Raw genomic sequence first — 24328 nt, 5'->3', positions numbered from 1 at the left:
ACCAGGGGTCAGATGCTCTGACTGGTAGGTTAGCTTGCTGCTGGGGTCTGGCTGATTGGGACTGAGCAAGACAGGCCAGACATGCTATGGAGCCCTCTCACAGTCCCTCCCTTGCTGGCCAACCTCCTGCATCCCTTCCCAGCCCTGATCATGCACCGGTGGGGTCCCTTAAACTGGCCTGCACCCTCTTACAATCTGGAACTCCTCAAGGGATGTTGGAGAGCCAGTTTCGACCCGATCCTGCTCAACGCAGGAGCTTCCCCCTGGTGGTCAATGCGCTTCCACAGGGGGAGTGCCGCCCAGCCAGAAGTTGGGCTCACTGCTGGCGAGCGCACTGGCGGTGGCGGGAACCTCTCCGCCAAGGGCTCTCGGACTGCAAGAGGGCACAGGCCAGGCTGAGGCACCCATTCCCAAGTGCACAAATTTCCTGCACTGGGCCTCTAGTATGCATATAAGATCTTTGGTTAATCTCTTCTCACCCACCTACCCACCCGCCTTCCCCCTGAGATTCATCAGTCTGTTCCATGTTTCTATGACTCTGGATCTATTTTATTCATCACTCTGTTTTGTTTGTTAGATTCCATATATGAGTGAGATCATGTGATACTTGTCTTTTTCTACCTGGCTTATTTTGCTTAGCATAGTACTTTCCAGAGGGACTGCTAAATTGCAACTATTAAGAACTCTAATCTAAATTGATTATTTTTCAATATGCTAATAGCTTTTTATTATAAAAATAAGAATGTTCATTATAAAACAATCTCTCTCTATATAAAAGCCTAAGTGACCGACCGGCCAGCTGTTCTACCAGCTGATTGGTAGCTGTGACATGCACTGACCACCAAGGGGCAGATGCCCAAGGCAGGAGCTGCCAAGCTGCAGTGACTTGGCAGCTGCAGTTCTTGGGTGACGCACCTGGAACCAGAGAGGAGGGAGCCTGATTCCAAGGTGCGTCACCCAAGAACTGCCCTCTCGAAATCCAGGACCCCTCGGGGGATATTGGAGAGCTGGTTTCAGCCCCATCCCCACAGGCCAGGCTGAGGAACCCCTCTGGTGCATGAATCCGTGCACTGGGCCTCTAGTTAAAATATAGAAAACCATAAAGAAAAGAAAATTCTCATAATCTTTCTACTCAAAGATAACTGCTATTACCATTTTACCTTATATACTTTTAAGTGCCTTCCTAGGTGGTGTACACTGGCTCACTAGGCCCACAAATTAATGAATTATGCAAGCCCAAACCATTGATAACTTCATGTTAGGTATGATGGCAGTAGTTACACCATGGAAGTTGGCAAATGCCACAAATCACAGCTTCCCTCTTCGTGCCCAATTCCATCCAGAGCCAAATTATTACCACACTACTGCATATGTACATTATATCAATAAATAGAGATCTACTTTTTTTAATAGCTTCATAGAAGTCCTTGCATAGATCAGTGGTTCTCTGTGTGGTTCTTGGACTTTTATTAAAGAGCAGTTGTAAACACTAAAATTGGCCTTTATCCCAATCTTCATCCTTAAATGACTTTTTCCCCAGGGTGGGCAAACTTTTTGACTCGAGGGCCACAGTGGGTTCTTAAACTGGACCGGAGGGCCGGAACAAAAGCATGGATGGAGTGTTTGTGTGAACTAATATAAATTCAAAGTAAACATCATTACATAAAAGGGTACGGTCTTTTATTTTTTTAGTTTATTCATTTCAAACGGGCCAGATCCGGCCCGCAGGCCGAAGTTTGCCCACGGCTGCCCTAGAATGATTGCTTTGGACTCGAATGGCATTAATAGAGTCTGTCAAATTGCCAAGCTTCCAGATTTATACAGCCTTAGAAATAATTTGATGATTTAATAATTTACTGCCTTAATTAAGCATTCAATAATTTTATTCTTAGTGATATCTCCAAAGTTTATAGTTTTGACTTGAATAATTAGTTCTCAGACATACTGCTTGCTCTGAAATAAATGATGAACATTGGAGATGAAATGATACCCCCATTATTCTTTAGTGTTTTATCTTACCTTCCACCATAGTATGGTAGCTTGGGTAACTACGTAGCCTTAGTCAAGTTGCCTAATTTCTTTGTGCCTCAGTTTTCTTACTTATAAAATTGAGCTACTAATACCCATCTCACAGGGTTATCATCAGGATTAAATGCAATATGATATGTAATGTGCATAACACAATTCTCATAGGCACTTAGTAATTGATAAATTCCTTTCATTTTCTCTTCTTTTTTTTTTAATATATTTTATTGATTTTTTACAGAGAGGAAGGGAGAGAGATAGAGAGTTAGAAACATCGATGAGAGAGAAACATTGATCATCTGCCTCCTGCACATCTCCCACTGGGGATATGCCCGCAACCCAGGTACATGCCCTTGACCGGAATCGAACCCTTCAGTCCGCAGGCCGACGCTCTATCCACTGAGCCAAACCGGTTTCGGCCATTTTCTCTTCTTAATATAAGTGTTATTCATAAGTTTCTTCTTTTTAAATTTTTATTGAATTTATTGGGGGTGACGTTGGTTAATAAAATTACATAGGTTTTCATATGTACAATTCTATAATACATCATCTATAAATTGTGAGTTCACCACCCAAAGTCACCATTTCATAAATCTCTTCTTTATACTTCTTCTCCTTATACCAGTAGTTCTTAACCCTTTTTGGGGTCTTGTCCTCCTTTCAAAATAGGACATAGGTAATGACTCCTCTTACCAGAAGAATGCACATGTCTATTGAACTTTACCTGCAGTTTTGGAACTTTATAGATTCCGCTCTCCCACCCCCTCCACCGAAGCTCATGCATGAACCAGGTTAAGGATTTTTGCACATCATCTTCTTTTGGCAGACTATCCAGTCCTGACTTTGATTGTCAAGTCAGTGTAGATGGCTCCTAAATCTGGTTCTCTCTCTTATGAACTTCTACTTGCTGGACATATTTATCAGGTTATCTTTATGTAGTAGAGAGATTAAAATAAGTGAATAGAGAGATAAAGCACACATTTTAATTACTGATATTATAGGCTAAATAATTTTTTTTAAAATATATTTTATTGATTTTTTTTTTACAGAGAGGAAGGGAGAGGGATAGAGAGTTAGAAACATGGATGAGAAACATCAATCAGCTGCCTCCTGCACACCCCGCACTGGGGATGTGTCCAAAACCAAGGTACATGCCCTTGACCGGAATTGAACCCGGGACACTTCAGTCTGCAGGCTGACACTCTATCCACCGAGCCAAACCGGTTAGGGCTAGGGCAGGCTAAATAATTTTTATGACATTGTGTGGCTTGACTTAGAGATCTGTGCTCCCTGTAAACAACAGCTAATCAAGCTAAATGAGGTTAAATACTAAGGCACAACTGTCTAATTTCCTGGTGTATCTGTTAGAGCTTACTTGTAAACTTTTGAAAAGGGTTTTGGTCACAAATTGTAGCCAGGAAATCAGTTTCCAAGAAACCACAAAATATGGTAACTTCTTTTATTTTTATTATTTAAATATTGTGGTAACTTCTTTTAGATTATAGATTATAGCCAAAATGTAATTTTATCTAAAAGTTCGCTGTTTCAGCTAGTATTATGGATGTCTGTGTGTTACTAGAGCCTCGTGCCTTCATCTCTTCCACTCCTACTCCCCACAGTTTTACTTAGGACTCTAATAGTTTCAGGTGACAGAAACCCAGTTTAAGGGGGAAAAAGAGTTATTGGCCCAAGTAATTGAATAATCCAGAGTCAAATCTGACTTAGTTAGAGATCTAGGGGCTCAAAAGACTATCTTAGTTTTATTTCTTATTTCTCAACTCTGTTTTTCTTTGCCTCTTTGCCTTCTAAGACAGGTAGCTTTCTTCATGTAGTCAGCTCCAGTTTATATTAGTTTATATTTGCAATCTCAGAGAAGAAGAGGTAATCTTCTCCATCATGTCGGAATATGAATGATTCTTAAACTGTGGTCCCTGGACCAGTATCATCAGCATCATCTAGGAATTGTTAACAATATAAATTCTGGGGCCTCTTCCCTGACCTATTCAATCAGAAACCTCAGGGCCCAGCAGTCTGTGCCTTAATAAGCCTTTGTGGTGACTCTCATGTATGCTAAAGCTTGAGAACTCCACTTATCTGTGTCATCAGTGCTCACAGCTGCCTGAAACAGGAGAAGGCATCTTCACTATTAGAAAAAATTAGTGGTTTTATTACAGTCCATAACAAGCACAGCTGGAAATTTAAAAAAACATTATTTAAAATCCTCACTCAAGGATATATGTTTATTGATTTTTAGAGTGAGGAAGGGGGTGGGGGGAGATAGAGAGGAGAGAAGCATCCCCATGAGAGAGAAACATTGGTCAGTTGTCTGCCATACGCACCGCAACTTGGGATCGAACTTGAAACCTAGCATATGTATGTGTCCTGATTGGGAATCGAACTTGCAGCCTTTTGGTGTATGGGACAATGTTTTAACTAATTGAGCCACCTGGTCAGGGCAGAATTTTTTTTTTAATTTAAATTTCTGCAAGGTTATTGTCTGTGCAGTTCATTTCAAGCATTTCAGTTCTCTTTAAGGAGATGAGTTTCTCTAATTTTTTAAAAAAATATTTTTATTGATTTCAGAGGGAAAGGGAGAGGGAGAGGAGATAGAAACATCAACGATGAGAGACTGCCTCCACACCCCCTACTGGGGATTGAGCCCGAGGCCCAGGCATGTGTCCTTGACTGGAATTGAACCTGGGACCCTGCAGTCTGCAGGTCGACGCTCTGTTCACTGAGCCAAATCAGCTAGGGCTCTCTAATATTTTTATGATGTACTTTCAGGAGGGAAAAAGGAAAACAGAGTAGCATTTTTTGGTGCCATCTATATACAGTGGGACCTTGACTTACGAGTTTAATTCGTTCCGAGACCGAGCTCATTAAGGAGCTCATTAACTCAAATTACTCTGTCAACTCAATGCAAAAAATCAGCCGAGAGACAGCTGGTATCTCAAAAAACTCATTAGTTAAGGCCCCATTATATCATGGTGCTTTAATCCCTCACACAGTGGTTTTGCGTCCCTATTGTTGCTAAAAGAGGTTTAAAAAGTTTCCTAAGGCAGTGAGTGTTTCTGATAAACAGAAAAGTAGAGTTTGAATGTAGACATTCAACAAGCATTTATAGAGGACCTACTATGTGCTGGGACCTGTTCTAAGTATCAAGAGTACAAAATGCTTAAGATCTAGTTTTTGTTTTCAAGGAACTCAGTCTTATAAAGAAGACAGTGCAGGGCAATGATTCCTATGACAGTGCTATCTAAAGAGTGGTTTGGACCCCAGCCTGTGTGGCTGTTAGTTGGAGCATCATCTCATACACTGAAAGGTCTCAGGTTCGATTTCCAGGCAGGACACTCACCCAGGTTGCAGGTTCGATCCCCAGTTGGGGTGCATGCGGGAGGCAACCGATAGATGTTTCTCTTTCTTCCTCTCCCTTCCTCTCTCCAATAAAACAATGAAAATATATCCTCGGGCAAGGATTAAAAAATAAAATAGAAAAGAAAAGAATGGTTTGGGAAACAGTGGAGGGAGCATCGACTTTGCTTTGGAGGTTTGGGGAAGACTTCAAAGAAGGATGTGATCTTTGATGTATAAGTAGATAACATTTAAAAAATTACTTTGATAAACACAAAAATCTCATTCTGCTTTCATGTTTAGTGAAATATCAAAAGTTAGTTACTGTCTCTAAAAGTCAATCAAAGCAATGATAATTTTAGAATATTTTTTTCAAACTACATCTGCCCTTTATCCCACTATTCTAACTAATGCGTTTTCAGAGGAGGGGCTTGTTTTAGCACTTCATAAGTTTAAAAACTATATTGTGAAAATGACAATGAGGTACCATCTTCACACCTGTCAAAATGGCTGTCATCAACAAGAAAGCGCCGGCGAGGATGTGAAGAAAAAGGAACCCTCATGCACTGCAGGTGGGAATGCAGACTGTTGCAGCCACTGTGGAAAACAATATGGAGTTTCCTCAAAAAATTAAAAATGGAACTCCCATTTGACCCAGTAATCCCACTTCTAGGAATATATCCCAAGAAATCAGAAACACCAGTCAGAAAGGATATATGCACTTCTATGTTCATAGCAGCACAATTTTAGAATAGCTAAGAATTGGAAACAGCCTAAGTGCCCATCAGCAGATGAATGGTTTAAAAATCAGTGGTACATTTACACAGTGGAATAGTACGCTGCTATAAAAATGCTAAGTGAAATAAGTCAGTTGGAGAAAGATAAATATCACATGATCTCACTCATTTGTGGAATAAAATGAACAACATAAACTGATGAACAAAAATAGAGCCAGAGAAAAAAAATATTTTAGAATATAATAGAAGTAATCCTGTTATTTGCAGATTTTTAATATTTCCTATAACTTTTGTGATATACTACGTTAGTACAGTTTTGGTAATATTATTTAAAATAGTTTTTCTTGAAATATAAAAAAAATTTTAAAAATAGGAAACTGAATGAAAAAACAGCTAAAAAAAAAAAGCTATATTGTATGCCATGATTTAGATCAGTGATGGCGAACTTTTTGAGCTCAGCGTGTCAGCATTTTGAAAAACCCTAACTTAACTCTGTTGCCGTGTCACATGTAGAAATTTTTTGATATATACAACCATAGTAAAACAAAGATTTATATTTTTGATATTTATTTTACATATTTAAATGCCATTTAACAAAGAAAAATCAACCAAAAAAATGAGTTCGTGTGTCACCTCTGCACGCGTGTCATAGGTTCGCCATCACTGGTTTAGAAATACCATAATTTATTCAACAAGTCCCCATTTTTTAATATTTAAGTTTATAAACTTTTTAATAGTATAAATGGTGCTACACTTAACATTTTTTAATATTCATCTTCGTATACTTGTGTTACGCCTTTAGTATAGTTCCTAGAAATAGAATTGCTGGGCCAAATATTTTTATGGATTTATATTTCTTCCTTTGTCATCTCTTATTGTCTTTTGCCTTTTTTTTTTTTTTTTTTTTTTTTGCTCTTAAAATGCTCTTTACATGTTATGTCTTCATAACATGGATTATATTATAGTGCTTTTTGATATATTTGTTTTTTATTTTTGTTGATAAGGTAAAACATCGGGTAATTTCTGGTGGCCTTTTGGCATGTAAGCCTGTTGAGTAAGATGATACAAATAACCAGTGTGTCTCTGATAATATAGGTTAAGGCAGTATATTGGAGAAGAAAGAATACCAGTGAAAATCAGGAGATATATACATTATGGTTCCACCTTAAACAGTGACTAATCATATGATTTTATTTATTTATTATAAATCCTCACCTGAGGATATTCTTTCCATTGATTTTTAGAAAGAGTGGAAGAGAGGGGGAGAGACAGTGAGAGAGAAACATGAATGTGAGAGAGACACATCAATTGGTTGCCTCCTTCACATGTCCCAACTGGCACCAGGGATCAAGCCTGCAGCCGAGGTACGAGGTACGTATGTGCCCTTGACTGGAATCCAACCTCCAACCCTTCAGTCCGCGGGCTGACGCTCTAACTACTGAACCAAACCAGCTAGGGCTAATCATATGATTTTAAAATTGTTTTCATCATGTATGCATTTCCCTACCCGTGACATAAGAATGGTATTAGCTTTATGCTTTTGCCCACCTTATTGAGTCAAAAGAGAAGATATGTATAAAATGGAGGTCAGAGACATTATGTGACTTATTTTATCTATCTATCTATCTATCTATCTATCTATCTATCTATCTATCTATCTAAAGAGAGAGGGAGAGAGATATAGAAAAATCAATGATGAGAATCATTGATTGGTTGCCTCCTGCATGTCCCCCACTGGGGATCGAACCCATAACCCAGGCATGTGCCCTTGACCGGAATTGAATCTGGGACTTTTTGGTCTGCAGGCCAATGCTCTATCCATTGAGCCAAACTGGCTCTGGCTTATGTGACTTATTTAAAGTCATGTAGCTTGAAAGTGGCAGTCAGATATTTAGCACAGTACTTCTGACTTCAAGTGCTGTGTTCTATCACTGTATTACAGCCCTAGTTGGAGATATGGTGTACAGAGCAAAAGAACTGTAGGAGAAAAGGTATATATGTGCTATCAAACCATCTGTTAGTTTTTGCCATAATACCGTAGTCTTTTTTTTTTTTTTAACATGCCTTTGAAGTTTACTCCCCCTCCCAACAAGTTAGTGGCAGAGAAGAGGGTAGAATTTTAAATGAACAGAAGAATGGATTTTGAGATGGATAGGAGAATACTAATAAAAGAGAAAATTATAGAGATGAAAGTATAAAAGAAAAATTATACTATAGAATCACTAGAAGAACTGTGTCATAGATAATACTGGAATATAGGATGATACAAGCAGAAACGGAAATATTAAAAGAATAGAAATATTTATTAGTTCAGTGGCTTTTTGTCTCTAAGCAAGCTTTATTTTCATCCTTAAGATAGAGAGAGTTCTCTGAAGGTCTCAAGGATGGAGCTGATTTGGGCCACACATACACATACCCCACCCCAGTAGATTTGATTCCTTTTAATGAATGGGCCATTATTAGCTTACTAGCTGCAGAATGATTCCAGGCTTCACAAAGGTATCCTAGTCATCTTGGGGACTTTTCAGACAGCTAAATTCTGGGAACTGAGTTAGAATTGAATGAATGGATGGAAGTTAGTTGGGCCATGTAGCAAATGAGCTACCTTGTTTTCTTCAACTGATTTATGTATAAATGAAAAAACCAATACCCTCTCATATTGCTTCATGGTTTTGTTGGTCTTGAAAACAATCTGTCAGTTTTTACTTTGTATTCCTGCTAACTTTATGACATTTTGTCAAGGAGTAAGTACATTCAAAAACAGAATATAATACTAAAAGAGAACTTGTTAATTGGTCATGATGATGGGACTTTTTTTTTCTCTAAATGGCCATTGCATATTTTGACATTCAGATATAAAAATTTTTACTCTTAAATTTGATTTTATCTACTTTTAATATCTGGCAGTGGAGAAGAGAGTGGTTAGCTTTTTGGCTGAGAGAAACTCCTTTTCTTAACAGAAATAAGTCTCAGTGCATTTCTTTCAGTTTTAAGTAAAGATGTATGAGTTTCTATCTTTTTCCTGGAACTTATATTATATCTGGAATTTTCTTCTATATTTCTTACTATTTTGCTTTTTAACAGTAAGTGCAATATGGTAAAGTGAATGTCAGCTTATTTTATAACAGTGTGAAAATTTGTCACAACACATTGTTTTATTTTTTTAATGTAATTTATTTCTAGTGAGTGTGTTCTATAGTTACCTCAATTAGTGATCTGGTTTGTAAGCTTTACATTTTATTCTTCTAGGATTTGTCAAAATTCTTGGAATTTTCTGGAAAACAAGTCTAATAGATATGTTGTTTCAACCATTTAATTTTTTTTATTTGAATCACTGTTCTTAATAGGGGATATTAATCTTGCCCCTGGAGGAACTTTCAATCTGATGTGAAATACATTAACTGGCTGAATGTGTATCTGTCAAGTTTCTTCTTTAATATTTGATTTACAAATGATTAAAAACTTAAAACTGAGTTGTCAGACTCACAATAGACAGTACTGATTTTTTTAAAGAAATAACAATAACTTAATAATGTGTATTATTTATTCTAATAAACTTCTACCAAATTTTCTTTCTGCTATAATACAATCATTAAAATTTTAAAGTTATTTTTGACTTAAAAATTTTTTTCTCACGGGAAGTCATAGTTTACAAGGGAGAGGTTTTCCAGAATTTTTGTTTTAGTGGTAAGATTTCTTCTATTAGAATTCTTAAGAAAATATTTGATAGATTGTGTGTCCTTTATTACCTTTTTAAAAAAAAGTATAATCTTAGTGATTAGAATTGGGCTGAGCACTTATCAGAGTCCCAACAAAATCTTAGTGGGTTGCTAGATACTGAAGACCTTAAAAATTCTAGACTTCACTATATAGAACACATTTTGAATTGGAATATTCTTTATTTCTGTTTCGTTTTGTTTTCAGTCAGAATTTTCTGGTAGTATTTAGTTAAGATGCAGGGATTTTCTCCTAGAGATTAGCAGCCTGTTCTTCCCTTAGGAGAGTTATTCAGTCTTTTTTATTTGTGGTATGTGCTTACCAGGCAGAGTAGCCACTGTATTCTAGTAAGAAAACCTATTGCCAGAACACCCACTAGAGCAGAAAACTGACCTACTTAATGCTGACAAGTGAAAAAAAGTCTGTGGAATTGTACCAGCATTGGATCAACTTCTCTTATGGTAGATAACGTGGGGGCAGAGAAGAGGATAAGAAAGGATAGTGAACTGCTGCGTGGGAGTAACAGAATAAGAGAATATTAAAATGACTGAATGATTTGATTAAAAACTATTCATTGGTAAAACTTGAAGACCTCTACAATGCAGCAGTTCTCAAATCACTTTAAACTTAAATAAGAAAAAAAGAATAGGACATTCCTAGGGCTTTCATACTAAGAAATCCCTGTAGTTAAGGTTGTTAGCCATTATTTTATGAATAATTGTTTTTTGCAGAATCTGGTAAATTTATTTAAATTTTTTTCAGTTTATTATTTTATCAGAATAGTACATTTTAGAATTTATAGATATTGAAGCAAAGTAGAATATTTATTTATAGCAAGTGACTACGGGCCTTAATTTTATCAAAACTCATTGTTACCATTGTTATCCAACCTAATTTCTCTATTCTCAGAAACATTAGAATCTAAATTTTAGAGCTGTGCAATCCAATACAGAAGCCACTAGCTATATGTGGCTATTTAAATTAATTAAATAATAAAAACTCTAGTTCCTCTGTCAAATTAACCACATTTCCAGTGCTTACTAGCCAGATGTGGCTGTGGCTACAGATATTGAACATTGCATCATTGCAGAAAGTTCATTTGGATAAGATTGTTCTCAAGGCTGCCTTGTTCTAGCATGCTTTACTTGGCACTGTTAACATTTTGGGCTGAATAATTTTCTGTTCTGGAGGCCTTCTACGATGTTTAGCAGTATTCCTGACCTTTCTACTCACTAGATACCAGTAGTGTTCACCCAGTTTGATAACCAAAAATGTCTTCGGATATTGCTGTATTACCCTTGAGAAGCAAAGTCAAACTTATTTGAGAACTACTTATCTACTTACATATATTAGTTCTGATCAGATAGTTTTTGTCTCATAAAAAGCTTAGTGGCTTAAAATAAATCACATAATAGCTCATGAGTATCTGGATTGGCAGTTTGGCTTGTGCTATATTGATCTCTGTGATCTGACAGTGGTTTGGCTGGGGCCAGATGGTATAGAATAACCTCATTCATATGTTTATTGGCTGGCAGGCTTTTGACCAGGGTAGGGGTAAGGGAGTTTATTTTCTACATGGCCTTTCCAGCAGACAGATTCATTCAACTGATGGCTGAAAGTTCTAAGAGTATCAAGAAAAGACAAGTCCATCTAGTCTCTGCTGACATTTCTAATGCCCTATTGGCCAAAGCAAGTCACATAACTAAACCCTCATTGCAAGAGCTAGAGAAATACTCTTGATAGGAGGAGTAGCAAAGTCACATTGTAAACCGGCGGTCGGACATCCCTCTCACAATCTGGGACCACTGGCTTCTAACCACTCACCTGCCTGCTTGCCTGATCACCCCTAACTGCCTCTGCCTGCCTGCCTGATCGCCCCTAACCTCTCTGCCTGCCAGCCTGATCTCACCCCCAACTGCCCTTCCCTGCCAGCCTGGTTGCCCCCAGTGGCCCTCCCCTGCCAGCCTGATCTCACCCCTAATTGCTCTCCCTTGCCGGCCTGATCTCCCCCACAACTGCCCTACCCTGCCGGCCTAATCTCGCCCCCAACGGCCCTCCCCTGCTGGCCTGATTGCCCCTAACTGCCTCTGCCTCGGCCCCCGCCACCATGGCTTTTTTTGGAAGGAAGTTGGACGTTGGGAAGACGGCCGGTCAACCCGATCTCATTAGCATATTACCCTTTTATTAGTATAGGTAGATTATATAGGATAGAATTGCTTAAATGAGGGGGGAAAGCCTTTATCAGCAGGAGGAGATGCTATGGGCAGACAAAAATACATAATCCCTGTATCTGGACTGATAGTCAGCCATATGCACTATACTGCCAAACCAGTCATTAAAAATTTGAACCACTTTCTTACACCTTACACCAAACAGCTATTGCCCTTAAAACCCCTCCTCCGCCCTCACCTTAGGTTTTGTCTTTGCATTTCACCCAGATTAGGTTCTGATTGGTCAGTTTCTATGCCGGTCAGCATCAAAAGCTCCGCCTCCTAGGCAGCCATTGGCTCTTCACACTTCACCCAGATTTGGTTCTGGTTGGTCGATTTCTATGCCAGTCAACATAAAAAGCTCCGCCTCCTAGTCAGCCATTGGCTCATCCAGATTTGGTTCTGATTGGTCGGTTTCTATGCCAGTCAGCACTTCTGGGCCTATCTCTGGGCCTGATCAGAGAGGTGGGGCTGATCAGCAGCATCAGCGGAGGCCCGGAGAGAAATCGAGGTGGGGCTGCTGGCGAGGCCCAGAGAGGAGAGAGGCAAGTGTTGATCAGCAGCTGCCACAAAGGCTCCAGATCAGACCCTGCTTCTCTCTGCAGGCCTCTCTCTGGGCCTGATACGCAGCCCCCTCAGCAGTCAGTGCTGGGTCGCCACACCCACAGCGGTGGCAGTCAGTGCTGGTCTCCACGGCAACCCAGCACTGACTGGAGGACTGACTTCTGGTCAGTTGAGCCTTCAGTCATTTTGGACGTTACAGACCCTGGGTTTTTATATATTAGGATTAGGATGCTTTCCTATGAGATTATTTTCTTCATAGGTAATTCCTATTTTTTTAGTGTGAATCTACTGGTAGTTTTTGTCTGAAAGCATTTTTAAATTTTGTCTTTATTTTTGGAGGATATTTTTATTGGACATAGAATTCTAGGTTGGCATTTATTTTCTTTCATCATCCCATTGTCTTCTGATTCAGTTGTTTTTGTTAGAGAAGCAATGTCTTTAATTTTCATCAGCTTTCAAATAATGCTTTTCAGTGGTTTTCTTTGTATTTTGAGATGCTTAAGTTCCATAGACCCTCTTAATTTGTAGCTTGTTATCTTGTCAAGATATTAATTCTGCTCCATTCTTTCACTTTCTTCTGGGATTCTAGATATCTGTGTGTTAATTTTTTCTCTGCATCCAGTATGTTTTATGTACTTTTATGTATTTTTCATCTTTTTTCCCCCCTGTACTTGATCTGGATAATTTCTGTTTTCTAGTTCACTTAGTGTCCAATCTGCTGTTACAAGCATCTGTTTAATAATTTCCTATTATGTATTTTTTAAATTCTAGAATCTCCATTTAATTTTTTTTATAGATCCCAGTTTCCTGGTGAAATTCTCATTTTGCCAGCTATTTTCCTGAACATATCAACCACCTATTAAAGTCTGTGTCTGATAATTACAATATCTAGATCCCCTTTTGGTCTTTTTCTGTTGTCTGATTTCTTCCTTGACTTTTAGTCATTTGATCCTGTCTCATAACATTCCTGGTTATTTAAAAAAAATCAATGTCAGACATTGTGTATAAGAAATTATAGAGGGTCTTGATGATGATATTGTTCTCTAGAGAGGATTTAATTTTCTTCTGGTGGTAGTTAAAAGTAGGAGCAGATGACCTTGATCCAATACAGGGTTGAGATGACTTGATTCTTTGTTTTAGGCTTCTTAGAGCTGATTTAAATCCAGTTTCCCCTTACTCTAAGAGTGTTGTCTTTCAGAGGTATCAAATGGAATCCTGGGGTGTTTGCCAGGGCCTCTCTTCTTGGCAGGCCCTGAACTGTAATTTTTCTTTTTCTAGCACTGTGAGGCTACCAAAAGTTCTGCTTACCCTTTTTGCTTCAAAATAGGCACTTTGCTTAGCTTTTGGCCTCTCACTCCCATGCAGGTTAGGATTCAGTGAATACCCTGAAGGGAAGAGCAGTACAGGATGTCCAGGCTCACTTTTCTGTGGTTGCCTTTTCTCTGCAATCTTAGCTCCTCAAATCCTGCCTGTCTCGCTAAATCCTGAACTCTAATCTCTGTCTCTGCAGTCCTGTGAGACTGCCAAAAACTCTGGTCTGCAGTTAGTTGCCTCAGAAGGAAAAAGTAATGGAGACTGTCAGACTTAACTCTGCATTTCCTTTTTCTCTGGTATTTTAGCTTCTCACATGCTGGTTGCTTTCTTTGTTAATTTTGTTTTTAAATCCAGTTTTTATAGTTAAGAAAGCCAGGAGAATTGGTCTGATATAATCTACTCTGTGATAATCTGTAATGGCTGTCTTTACTTTTTTAAAAAATGTATTTTTATTGACTTCAGAGAGGAAGGGAGAGGGAGATGAGAGATAATCATTGGTAAGCTGCTTCTTACATGCCTTCTACTGGGGATCATGTGCCCTGACAGGGAATCGAACAATGACCTCCTGGTTCATAGGTAAATGCTCAACTATTGAGTCACACTGGCTGCCTTTATTTATTATTAAATACTAGAGGCCCAGTGTATGAAATTTGTGCACTTGGGGAGGTCCCTCAGCCCGGCCTGCACCCTCTCGCAGTCCGGGAGCCCTCGACAGATGTCCGACTGACGGCTTAGGCCCATTCACAGGTATAAGCCATCAGTTGGACATCCTTAGCGCTGCTGCAGAGGCAGTGTGAGCACTGCTGCACTCACCAGCCGTGAGTCCGGGTTCTGGTTAAGCAGGACTCCCCCTGTGGGAGCACACTGACCACCTGGGGGGCAGCTCCAGCGTTGAGCGTCTGCCCCCTGATGGTTAGTGCGCGTCATAGGGACTGGCCATTCCGCTGTCGGGCCGAAACCGGCTCTCTGACATCCCCTGAGGGGTCCTGGATTGTAAGAGAGCACAGGCCAGGCCAAGGTACCCCACCAGTGCATGATCAGGGCTGGGAGGGACACGGGAGATTGGCCAGTGGGGAGGGTTTGTGGGACAGCTCCAGGGTGTGTCCGGCCCATATTGTTCAGTCCCAATTGGCTGGACCCCAGCAGCAAACTAACCTACTGGTCAACTGTCTGCCCCCTGATGGTCAGTACACGTCATAGCAAGCATTGAGAGGCCTTAGCATATCATTATGCTAAGTATATCATTATGCTAAGCATATCATTAGCATATTATGCTTTGATTGGTTGAACGGGAGACTGGACAACCAGACACTTAGCATATTAGGCTTTTATTATATAGGATTTATTGAATATTAATAATTTATAATAAGCATTATAAATAATTTAAAACCTATATTAATTACTGCAATAAACTTGACATATAAGGATCCTGCCCTTATGCAGCTTATATTCTTGTAAGGAAGAGAGGTACTAAGTACATATTTATTTATATTGTGATTAGTAAAGAAGTGAGGGATATTATGAGCTTATTACAGAAATTAGTTCAAGTGAGAGGAGGTAGTCAAGTACAGTTACCTTGAAGAAGTGATATTTGAGCATAGCTCTGAAGGATGAATGGAATTAACTTAGGGGAAAGTAAGAGGTTCTTAGAACTATGTCTTAGCAACTTTTAGGAGAAAAGAAACATGGAAGGTTTAAGCAGGGGTCCTCAAACTACGGCCTGCGGGCCACATGCAGCCTGCTGAAAACATTTATCTGGCCCGCCGGGTGTTTTTGCCACCGTTGTGTGCATAGGAATTTGTTCATAGTTTTTTTAAAACTATAGTTCGGCCCTCCAACGGTCTGAGGGACAGTGAACTGGCCCCCCGTTTAAAAAGTTTGAGGACCCCTGGTTTAAGGCATCCAAGAAGGTCAGTATGGATGGCCTGCCTGATAGGCATTGGCTAAATTATGCCAAGCTTTGTGAACCTTATTAAGGATTTTCTTATCTCTTTTCCTGTGTCTTCCAATTCTGATCAGATCATTAGTCTGATTCTAATTTACCTTCTGTCCCAAGATAGTTAACTTTTTTTTTATCTAGTTATTTATTTAATACAAATATGTTAGGTGCCTTTTGTAGGCAAGGCTTTAAATTAGGTACCGAGGTTGATTAATGACAATATGAAGCATTGGCTTTAGATTCAGATAAACCTGAGTTTAAATGTCAGCCTATTTATTAGCTGTGTAATTTTTCATCAGTTACTTATTATCTCTGAACCTGAATTTTCTTATGTGTTAAATACTAATAAAGGAAGTGATAATAGAAGGATTAAGTTAGCTAATTGGTAAATATATTCAATAAATGGTGACTCTTTGTAATATTATACAATTATAAACCATGAACTCTACTCTCAGGGTGCCTAAGTTCTATGACATATGACATACACCAATAGTTATAATACATAAAAGGTAATAAATGTTATAAGTAATGGAAAAAAAAAGTAGTGATACAGAGGGAGGAGGTATTACATTCAGGCTTGGAGATTTGGACTGTTTAATGGTGAATATAATATGTTTGTTAGCCGAAACCGGTTTGGCTCAGTGGATGGAGCGTCGGCCTGCGGACTGAAAGGTCCCAGGTTCGATTCCAGTCAAGGGCATGTACCTGGGTTGCGGACATATCCCCAGGAGGCAGCTGATCGATGTTTCTCTCTCATCGATGTTTCTAACTCTCTATCTCTCTCCCTTCCTCTCTGTAAAAAATCAATAAAAATATATTTTAAAAAAATATGTTTGTTAGACTTGGAGCTAGCCATTTTCAACAGTTAGATATATAACTATACCATTCATAAACATTTACGTTTTATCAGACTGAACAACCAAACTCCTGATTTGCTCTCCTTCTGTCCTCTGCATCTTGGTAAATGGCAATACCATTCTTTCGATTGCTCAGCCAGCAGCCTTAATTAAAGATTATCTTTCACTCTTTCTCTGTATACATCCAATTCATTAACAAAATCTTGTCAGCTCCACTCTTAAGATATATCCAGAATCCTACCATTTTGGAAAGGTCCTGAAAAAGAGCAATGGAGTATTATAAATTTATTCATTTGGTGATTTTTGTTGCAACTGCTGCTCCAAATGTGGTCTCTACTGGAGCTGGGGGCACAAATAAAAAGTAGACTACCTAATCTATTTCCACCGCTGTCACTCTGGTTCAAACCACTATCATTTCTCACCTAGATTAGTTTAATAGCCTCCTAATTGGTTCCAGCTTTATGATCTATATATCTATATACTAGAGGCCTGGTGCACGAGTTCGTGCACTGATGGGGGTCCCACCGGACCGCCCCAATCGCAGCTGATTGGGCCGGGCTAGCCAGGAGGAGGGAATGCGGGAGGTTGGGGGCAGCTGATTGGGGGAGGGGCTGTGGGTGGTTGGCTGGCCTGCCCCACCCCCTGGTCAAACTCCCAGTCAAACTCCTGGTCCAGGGGACAATTTGCATATTAGCCTTTTATTACCTACTAGAGGCCCGGTGCACAAAAATTTGTGCATTCGCGGGGGAAGGGGGGGGGGTCCCTCATCCCGGCCTGTGCCCTCTTGCAGTCTGGGACCCCTCGGGAGATAACGACCTGCTGGCTTAGGCCTGCTCCTGGGTTGCAGAGGGCAGACCCAATCCCTAGGTGCAGCTCCTGGTCGGGCTCAGAGAGGGCCTATTGGGGAGTTAGGGTGCCGCCCCTTGTCATGCACAGAGCAGGGCGGATTGGGAGGTTGCAATACCACTCTCAGTCACGCTCAGGGTAGGGCTGATTGGGGGGTTGGGGCACCATTCCCTGTCACACTCAAGGCAGGGTCAATAGGGAGGTTGCGGTGCCACCACCTATCACGCACAGAGCAGGGCCCATCAGGGGGTTGGGGCGCTGCCCCTTGTCACGCACAGAGCAGGGCCCATCAGGGGGTTGGGGCGCTGCCCCCTGTCACGCACAGAGCAGGGCCCATCAGGGGGTTGGGGAGCTCCCCCTGTCACGCACAGAGCAGGGCCGATTAGGGGGTTGGGGTGTCGCCACTGTCACACTCAGGGCAGGGCAGATGGGGAGGTTATGGCTCTACCCCATCACACACAGAGCAGGGCCCGTGGGGGTGGGGAGGGGTGGGGCGCCGCACCCCGTCACACACAGAGCAGGGCCGATCAGCGGGTTGGGGCGCTGCAGCCTGTCACAGAGCCACAGGGCGATCAGGGGGTTGGGGAGCTCCCCCGTATCAGGCACAGAGCAGGGCTGATCAGGAGGTTGGAGCGCCTTCCCCTGTCACGAACAGAGCAGGGTGGATAGGGAGGTTGTGCGCCACCCCCCCCCCCCCCCCCCCCGTCACACACAGAGCCGCAGGGCGATCAGGGGGTTTGGGCACTGCCTCCTGTCATGCTGATCCCGGTGCCGGGAGGCCTCTCGGCTCCGCTGATCCCGGTGCTGGGAGGCATATTACCCTTTTACTATATAGGATAGAGGCCTGGTGCATGGGTGGGGCCAGCTGGTTTGCCCTGAAGGGTGTCCTGGATCAGGGTGGGGGTCTCCACTGGGGTGCCTGGCCAGCCTGGATGAGGGGATGATGGCTGTTTGCAGCTGGTCACACCCCCTTCAGGGTGGGGGTCCCCACTGGGGTGCCTGGCCAGTCTGGTTGAGGGGCTGAGGGCTGTTTTCAGGCTGGCGGGTGACTGAAGCTCCCAACTGCTCCTTTTTTTATTTTTATTTTTATTCTGGGCCAGCTTTAGCTCTGGCTCCAGCTCTGAGGCCTCTGCTGCTGAAAGCAGGATCTGGTTTGTTTGGGTTCTATAATCGATACACTGTATAGCTCCACTCTGAGATCTTGGCGGCTGAAAGCAGGTTTCTGGGGTTTTGTTTAGCTTCTATATTTCTTTATAATGTTTCAAACTGCAAGCTCAGAGGCCGGCAGCAGCAGGCGGGGAACGTTGGAGTCCTCTGTCACTGAAGCAAGCAAGCCTCATGTTCGCTTCCAGCTGCCTGGCTGCCGGCCGCCATCTTGGCTGGCAGTTCATTTGCATATCGCCCTGATTAGCCAATGGGAAGGGTAGTGGTCGTACGCTAATTACCATGTTTCTCTTTCATTAGATAGGATCTATCTATCTATCTATCTATCTATCTGTTTGTCTGTCTGTCTATCAATCAAGAGCCAGGGTCCGTAATGTCTAAAATGACCAGATGAATGACCGAACACCAGGCTAGGGAGCTGAGGGAGCGGGAGCTGTGGGCCCAAACGACCAAAGGACCGGTCCGGCTCTCACGGCGTGGCGGGGCAGTTCCGTGGAGGCTGAGGAGCCTTGGGGGGGGGGGGGGCTTTGAGCATGGAGCTTTGCGGGGTGGTGAGGCAGAGGAGCATCATGGGCGGGGGTGGTGAGCGTGGAGCATTGCGGAGCTGCTGAGGCAGAGGAGCATCATGGCTCGGGGTTGGCTGAAGCCGAGGAGCCCCGTGGACCAGGGGCTGTTAGCGTGGAGTTTCGTGGAGCTGCTGAGGCAGAAGTGCATTGTGGGACATGGGCAGCAGAGGCCGAGGAGCCTCATGGGGTGGGGGCTGGCAGGCAGGCAGAAGCGGTTAGGGCCATGGTCAGCAAACTGTGGCTCGCAAGCCACATGTGGCTCTTTGGCCCCTTGAGTGTGGCTCTTTCTAAGCCTTAGGAGTATCCTAATTAAGTTTATAACATGTACCTACCTGTATAGTTTAAGTTTAAAAAATTTGGCTCTCAAAAGAAATTTCAGTCGTTGTACTATTGATATTTGGCTCTGTTGACTAATGAGTTTGCTGACCACTGGGTTAGGGGCAATCAGGCAGGCAGGCAGGTGAGCAGTTGGGAGCCAGCAGTCCTGGATTGTGAGAGGGGCCCCAGATTGGAGAGGGTGCAGGCTGGGCTGAGGGATACCCCCCCTCCCCAGTGCACAAATTTTGTTCATCGGGCCTCTAGTATCTAATCTAATAATAGACAAACATGGTAATTGACCATACCTCTGCTACGCTTCCCATTGGCTAATCAGCAGGATATGCAAATTAACCCAACCAAGATGGCGGCCGGCAGCCATGCAGCTGAAGCGAGTAGGAGGCTTGCTTGCTCCAGTGATGGAGGAAGCCAAGCTTCCTCCCTGCTGCGGCCCGGCTCTGAGCTCCACTCTAAGCAACAAAGTTGCAATTATAGAAGGTTAATAAATCCCAGAATAAAAAAAAAAAAAAGGAGAGGCTAGGAGCTTCAGTCGCTGGCTTGGCCAGCCTGAAAACAGCCCTCAGCCCCTCATCCAGACTGGCCAGGCACCCCAGTGGGGACCCCCACCCTGAAGGGGGTGTGACCAGCTGCAAACAACCATCAGCCCCTCACCCAGGCTGGCCAGGCACCCAAGCAAGACCCCCACCCTGATCTGGGACACCCTTCAGGGCAAACCAGCTGGCCCCTACCTGTGCACCAGGCCTCTATCCTATATAATAAAAGGGTAATATGCAAATTGACCCTAACAGCAGAATGACTGGGAATGACTGGTCACTATGACACACACTGACCACCAGGGGGCAGACGCTCAATGCAGGAGCTTCCCTCTGGTGGTCAGTGAGCTCCCACATGGAGGAGCTCTGCTCAGCCACAAGCCAGGCTGATGGCTGCCAGTACAGCGGTGGTGGTGGGAGCCTCTCCAACCTCCTCAGCAGTACTAAGGATGTCCGACTGCAGCTTAGGTCTGCTCCCCGCTGGCAAGTGGACATCCCCTGAGGACTGCCGGGCTGCCAGAGGGATGTCTGATTGCCAGCTTAGGCCCAGTCCCCTTAGGAGCAGGCCTAAGCCAGCAGGTGGTCATTCCCTGAGGAGTTCCAGAGTGCGAGAGGGCACAGGCTGGGCTGAGGGGACACCCCCCCCCCCCAGTGCACAAATTTTTGTGCACCGGGCCTCTAGTAGGATATAAAAGCCTAAGCAACCGGTCAACTGAACAACCGGTCAGCCGGTTGCTATGATGCACACTGACCACCAGGGGACAGACGCTCAATGCAGGAGCTACCCCTGGTGGTCAGTCCGCCCCCACAGTGAGAGCACCGCTCAACCTGAAGCCAGGCTCACGGCTGGCAAGTGCAATGACGGTGGCGCGAGCCTCTCCTGCCTTCACAGCAGCGCTGCTGAGTGGTGGCAGGCAGGCAGGCAGGTGCAGCAGGGCTGGGATGAGTGGGAGCAGTGCCGTGCCTGGCCCAGGCTTGGGCTCCTCCCTAGCACCTGCCACTTTGCACCCTTCTACCAGGCCAGGCCGAAACTGGTAGTCTGACATCCCCTGAGGGGTCCCAGATTGCAAAAGGGCGCAGGCCAGGCTGAGGGACCCCATCAGTGAACAAATCTGTGCACCGGGCCTCTAGTCTGTTTATAATGCAGTAGCTAAAGTGATCCTTTAAAAATATAAATCTCATTATTTCTCTGCTCAGAACCCTCCAGTGGCATTCATCTTATTAGGAATAGAAGCCACAGTACTTGCAGTATCCCATGAAACCCTATGAAGCACTTGACTTTTTTTCTGACCTCATATCCTACCCTTCCTTCACCAAGGATGCTGTAGCCACAGTTGTAAAAAGACTGTCCCCCTCCCCCCAACTGTATTGTCTTTGCTCTTTTGTCAAAGATCAGTTAACTGTATTTATGTGGGGCTTTAATTTTAGAATGAGTTAGTCAGTACCCATAAAATAACTTGCTGGGATTTGAGTGGAATTGTATTAAAACCTGCAGATCAAATAGGGAAGAATTGATATCTCGAATCATTAGTAAGTCTATGAACATGAAATATCTCTCCATTTCCTTAGTTCATCTTTGACTTTATTCTTCAGAGTTTTGTAGTTTCTCATATAGATCTTGTACATATTTTGTTAGATTTGCCCTAAATTATACCTAAATATTTAATTTTTTAGGTGCTAATGTAAATGTTTTTAATTTCAAGTTCCACTTGTTCATTGCTGGTGTATAGGAAAGTAATTGACTTTTCTCTATTAACTTTATATCCTGCATCCTTGTTATAATTGCTTATTAGTTCCAGGAGGTGTTTGTGGGTTTTTTGGGTTGTTTTTTTTGATAATTCTTTTGGATTTTCTACATAGACAACCATATCACATTTGTGAACAAAGACAGTTCTGTTTCTTCATTCCCAATCTGTATATCTTTTATTTTATTTTCTTGTCTTATTCCATTAGCTAGGATTGGTGAGGCTCTGAGTGGTGGTTAGAATGTTGGCCCGCACACCAAAGGATCTCAGGTTCAATTCCCAGTCAAGCGCATGTACCTGGGTTGCAAGTTTGATCTCTAGCCTGTCAGGAGGTGTGCAGGAGGCAACCAATCTATGTGTCTCTCAATTATTGGACTGGTGATATTAATAAAAACTCACCCTGATAATAGTATTGATGAGCCATTTAACAGTTATCCTATAGGATTTTTTGTAAAATATTATTTCTGTGTTTTCATTTTCAAAAAATATTTTTATAATATATTTCTAAAATCATCACCTTCAAAGAAACACCTAACCTTATTACAAATAGGTATATTACTGGTAAATGCAGGCATTGGTAGAAATGTGATTATTTATTTTTAAATTATTGGATTGAGATTCTAAAGACAACAATAATGACTGTTTAGGTTGTTTTGACTATTAAAATGTCAGGTATGATAGACATAATCACTCTTCGGTGGTAATGATAGTTCTACCATACTTGGATGACATGCTATTTCTTTCTGTTTTTCTCTCATAAAAATTGCTTCCTACCAATGCTGGGAGTTGCTTCTTCTTGACATAGCTCTTCCTATTTTGAGCTCCTTGAATACTGCTGGTCTTAAGAAGGATATGTGTGGAATGGGATTTGTGGGAGTTGTTGTGAACAAACAACGTCTTATCTGTTTGTCTCTTTCTATATGTACATACAGTATTTTATATTCCAAGATCCAGTAGTTTACCTCTAGCCATTTGACTTTTATCTAAGGCAGTGGTTCTCAACCTTCCTAATGCCGCAACCCTTTAATACAGTTCTTCATGTTGTGGTGACCCCCAACCATAAAATTATTTTCGTTGCTACTTCATAACTGTAATTTTGCTACTGTTATTAATCGGAATATAAATATCTGATATGCAGGATGTATTTTCATTGTCCGCGACCCACAGGTTGAGAACCGCTGAAAGGGAATTATTTGTTATGAATTAGAGGAGATTGTGGTTCTACATTAGTGTGTGGATCTTATAGTTTGCTGCAATGACTTGCAGTAGTCATCTTTGTTATCTATAATAATAAAAGCATAGTATGCTAATTAGACCGGATGTCCTTCTGGACGAAGCTGGGTCTGCGAGGAAAGCCTAGTTCCCAGGAGCCGGAGGGAAGCCGGTGCTGGCAGCTGAGGGAAGGAAAGCCTACTCTTGCATGAAATTTGTGCATTGGGCCTCTAGTATTATAATAAAGTCCTGTTTTCTAGGGAAATTTGAGAACCTCCTTTTTTAATTTTGTTTCCTGTATTTTGTTTAGTTACCATATAAGTGTAATGTAGAAATAATTATGTTACTAACAACAATTTTGTGAGATTTGTATTATTCTCATTTTACAGATGAGGAAACTGAGGCTTGGTGAAGTTACGAAACTTGTCCAAAGTCACACAGCTTGTAAAGGGCACAACCAAGATTCAGAGACAGGTCTGTCCAACTTCAAACTCTTAATCATGGGCATGAATCTTTTAAATAACTGTGAAATATCAACCTATGATAAGTTGTATTGATACTAATATTGCTTAACTATTGTTTAACTTTTACTAATACATTTTTAATGGTGAGTTTTTTTTATCCATAATAATTTTATATCTTTTAAATATAGTATAACATAGTAATTAAGGGTCTGAGACTCTGCATTTGAGTCTGGGTATGAGTCCCTAAATTTCTCCACTTGTGTGACATTGGGAAAGTTAACTGAACTTTCTATACCTCAGTTTTCCTATCTGTGAAATGATGATAGCAGTCTTATACATCTGATAGGGTTGCTGTTAAGATTAAATGACTTAATATGTAGAAAGCACTTTTAATAGTGCCTGGTACCCAGTATTATCGTCTAGCAACCAATAAAACATGATCATTATTTCTAATTCTGTTTAGGAAATTTGAGTAAAGCCAAATTTGAGAGGCAATATAAGATATCACAAAACTGACATGAACCAAAATTAAATTTGAATAAGGTAAATCTAAAGAGAATCATACATTTGATTGAGTTCAGATCTGATGTAATGCAAACTGGGCAACTGCTTACAGGTCTCACATGTACAAGGGTATTGTATGTATGAGAACTACAAATAGGTCTACTAGGATACCCTTTTAGCCCAGTACAATCATTGTATTATGAATGTGTTTTGTCTGTTTTCTTTTTGTAAAAGAAATTTGTAT

At 41.7% G+C, this 24328-nt stretch overlaps 1 protein-coding gene across 12 annotated transcripts in view; it reads left to right on the top strand.

Moving 5' to 3' along the window:
* NUMB (NUMB endocytic adaptor protein) overlaps positions 1-24328 on the top strand; it is a 147881-nt gene that overhangs the window by 53000 nt on the left and 70553 nt on the right. For 9 of the 12 annotated variants that reach the window (XM_036312375.1, XM_036312357.1, XM_036312366.1 and 6 more), the window contains one exon: positions 23506-23590. The exons of the other annotated variants lie outside the window; for them this stretch is intronic. The gene's annotated coding sequence lies outside the window, so the exon portion shown is untranslated. The remainder of the gene's footprint in view (positions 1-23505; positions 23591-24328) is intronic. 12 annotated transcript variants of the gene reach the window in all.

This window comes from Myotis myotis, unplaced genomic scaffold (assembly GCF_014108235.1).
Source record: "Myotis myotis isolate mMyoMyo1 unplaced genomic scaffold, mMyoMyo1.p scaffold_m19_p_1, whole genome shotgun sequence".
NCBI lineage: Eukaryota > Metazoa > Chordata > Mammalia > Chiroptera > Vespertilionidae > Myotis > Myotis myotis.
The sequence above is the reverse complement of the archived record's forward strand: the minus strand, read 5'-3'. Positions and strand labels throughout refer to the sequence as shown.